The following is a 4,015-nucleotide window of genomic DNA, read 5'->3' as shown; positions in this document are numbered from 1 at the left end:
TATTTTTCAAAATAATGTTAGATTTATTAGTATTAATTTTACATTTATATTTAAAGATTTGTTGGTTTTTATATGTAATGAAATAAAAAATTAGGAAATAAAAAAAATGTAAAATTAAATAGAAATCAAATTTAACAATCTTATTGCAAACCACAAGGCATGTGTTGATTAACTTTTTGAATGTTTGTGTGATTAGTAACATAATACTTTGATTCAATTGCTCATAGATTTTGATAAAGTTTACTTGCATAAGAATTCGATACTATATTTCAAAATATGAAAGAATAATCATATTTATAGACTTTTAAAAAAAAAAATTCAACTAAGAGATAAGAACAAAATCAAGGACTTGAGTTATTAAACTATTTATCTAGTCAGCTCAAGCATTAAATGAAAAAATATCATATCATATCAATTTGAAGACAAAAGTTATTGATGATTGAAGAGGGGTTTCTAAAATCAAACAGAGTTAACTAATTAAAAAAAGAGTTGAATAAAGATATATATATATATATTATTACTAAAAATATTTGGTGCAAAATTAATTTATTGATCATTTTTTAAATATATAGTATCTAATTAAAGAATTATATGTTATCTGATAAATGGATAAAATTAATAATTACTATTATAGTAAAATATTAGGATTATTAATTTAAAAATACATGATAACGATTAGTGTTATGTGAAATAATTTTAGTTTCAATATTTTTCCATTCTTCAATGCAATGTTTGAATTAACATTATTTCAAAAAAAAAAAAAAGAGCTAAGAAGAAAAATTAGAAAATATACTCAAATGATGATGATGATGATGATGGAAATATGCTCTAGTTGGATAATACATGAGATGATTGATTTCCTACGAGAGAAACTATCTATGCATAAACTACATAGGTGATCTTTTAAAAAAATAGATTTGAAGAAAATATTAGATGAAAGATAGAAAATAATGAAAAGTAGATGCAAGAAATATGATTATAGTTGAAATAATGATGATGTGTTATACTAATTTTAAGTTTAGCAACCTTTATCAATCACAACAATGGGTTTTATACACCAAGGTATACAATCTAACAAGGTGATGATGTATCTAATGTTAGCTTTCAAGAAAATAATAGACAAGAAGATACTTCAACACTCACAAGAAATTTGACATTCCTGATGGGTTCATGATGAGACAACCATTAAACATGACACACAAGAAATAAAATTTATAATAATATATACTATTCAAAGTACACCGTGATAAGAAATGACCATATTGACCTTGAGTAGATAACATGAAAGAAAAGATAAATCAAAAGAAACATAAAATGATCAAAAAGATAAATCAAAGAAAATGAAAAGAAACTATTAAAACATAATAGTACTAACTCATGCTAAAGTGTGGAAATGATTACAAGATAGATTTGGATCATGTAGGACCTAGATTAAAATTTATATTTTAAGTGATTTTTCAATTCTAAAGTTACTTTTTGCATGTGTAATATTTGTGGGACCTTCCATGTAATGTTTTATTTGATAAAGAACATGATAATTTGAAGAATGAGTTAATTAATGGAGAAGATATGAGAGTAGAATTAGAATTATGAATTTTTCTTTTGTATTTTTATTATTTTATTTAAAATTTTACTCTTTAATGGTATGTGGATAATCAATACTACAACATAACATTTTTCTAATTATAAAAAGTTGAATAGAATATTCTACATCAAGACATGTGACCGTCCTTCAATGCCCGAAGGCAATATTAGCCCCCACCCATCCTCACACCCAGGTGGTGATGTGAATATCTTAATAATAGTTAGCTATATATTATTCGTTTGTTATGGGCAAATTCATAATTTTGCAAGATTCAGTCTTCATCAGTTTCCAACCATTGGGTGAATGAAACCCAATATATAGATCGGTTGCTAAAAGAATAGAATAAATTTCTGAACTGCGAACATAACTCAAAAGGCTCAATCAAGCAAGAGCTTGGATTGCGTTACAAAGGAAAAAATCCAGCAAGATCTTGGAATGCGTTAAAAAGAAGACATGACACGGTCCTTACAATGTAATAATGTGTTATTAAAAACGATTATTTGTCAGAGCTTAATTGGAAACATAGTAACAACACTATAATAAACAGGGAAATAATAAATCAGGGGGACTGAATATACATATCTCACTTTTTCACAGGAATGCTCTGAGAATTCCTGAAAACATTGTTAGGATCAAATTTGGTCTTTACCTTCACCAATCTGTCGAAATTGCCTCCGAAATACTTTTCACCCCAAGCTCTTGCCTCTGCCACGCTAGTTGTTCCATTAACAGCTGTGCCCAAGTCTAGATCTAAATAGTTCACATAGGCACCCCTTGGATTTTTGGATACATGAGGAGTCATGTATGTGTAAAATCTTCGGATCCAATCGATGAACCCCGAATCCTTGCTGCTATCACTCCACGTAACCTGATATTGTATGTTGTACAAATACCCTTTCCTGTGGGGAAATGGAATCTCCCACGATGGTATCTCGTACATTCTTCCACCCAGCGGAGCAAAAATAACATAACCGTTAAGCTCCTCTTCCAGGAACTTCCATGCGCCCTCCAACCCCGATGGCGATATGGGGCTCGTTACAAAATCAGATTTTGCTTTGAAGTAGTTTTTGCCGGAATTGGTCCTGTTAGCCAGCTGGCTTGTATTGGTATTTGCGGTGTAAGATATTGAGCCTATCCAGTCCGTCTCCTCGCAATCTCCAGCACCGATTCCCATTTCGGGGAAACTTTCGTTAGCCACTTTGAGGAGCTGATCGAGGGGGCCGAGATACATTCCATTGAAGGTGAGCGTCACGTCCTTCTCGCCACTTTGCAATTGGGTGCCTGATATGACGGCGCGAATAAAAAAATCCCGTTCCAAATAAGGTGCAATGGATTGCCACCGATAGACCAGGTCGGTCACCTTACTTCGCCCTGTTCTGTGCACATTGAAAACCGTTACTTTGCGAGGCACACTCACCAGCCGGACTTTCCACGCAACGACGACGCCCCAGCTGCCTCCACTTCCACCTCGGAGGGCCCAAAAGAGATCTTCTCCCATGCTCTTTCTGTCCAACAACTTACCATTTGCGTCCACAAGCACCGCATCGATGATGTTGTCGGCGGCGAGCCCGTATTTCCTGGAGAGCAAACTCATTCCGCCGCCACTGAAATGGCCGCCCGTGCCCATCGTAGGACACACACCCGCAGGGAAGCCGTAGTCTGTTGTGACGCCTGCAATGGTGGAGTACAGCTGTCCAACCGTTGCTCCCGCCTCTGCCCACGCTGTTTTCGACTTCACGTCGACCGTAACGTGGTCGAAATTGATGAGGTCGATGATAGCGAAATTGGGAGAGTCGGAAGTGGAGGAGAGACCTTTGTAGCTGTGCCCTCCGCTACGCACAACGATCTGTCAGCCGTGTTGGATGCAGCACCGCACCGAGTCTACGACTTGTTCTCTCTTGTATGGCAGAATCAACACGTATGGTTTGCGCACGCTTGGTTCTGTATACCTCAGGTTTTGCAGAGAAAACCTCAAGAGAGAATCGTATGCAGAGGAAGAATTAGAAGTCGTCACGTTTGTGATGCCCTTTTGTTGAAGGCACGATATGAGCCCCTGCCCATCTTGTGCAGATGCGCAGATGCTCAGTAGAAGCAATGCGTTGCACAACGAGATAATCCTCAACAAGGCCATGGTTATGGAGAACTTCTATTCCTCCGTTCTATATTTATAGCTCGCCTGCGGAGCAAGTGATTTGAACGTTTATTTCTCATCTTTGACTAAATAGAGGAGCCGCCTCCTGTTTTGCCTTATCTAGAATAATAATTAGGCGTGGACTTTTAAAAATGCAATTCTCTCGAAGAGGTGCGCCCACTCTCTTTGACGATAAGTATGTGGATCTGGCAGAATGGCCATTCGATGGCAGCTGTTATTTTGCTAGTTCTCTATCACCGGTAAAACAAATCAATATTAGTTCGCTGCAAAACAATTTT

General features: G+C 36.0%; 1 pseudogene; it reads right to left on the bottom strand.

The window, feature by feature from the left end:
* Positions 1-2,071: 2,071 nt before the first annotated feature.
* On the bottom strand, positions 2,072-3,732 carry LOC131044122 (berberine bridge enzyme-like D-1; annotated as a pseudogene).
* Positions 3,733-4,015: the final 283 nt, after the last annotated feature.

Source organism: Cryptomeria japonica, chromosome 4, assembly GCF_030272615.1.
Source record: "Cryptomeria japonica chromosome 4, Sugi_1.0, whole genome shotgun sequence".
Classification (NCBI taxonomy): domain Eukaryota; kingdom Viridiplantae; phylum Streptophyta; class Pinopsida; order Cupressales; family Cupressaceae; genus Cryptomeria; species Cryptomeria japonica.
This window is presented reverse-complemented; position numbering and strand designations above follow the sequence as displayed.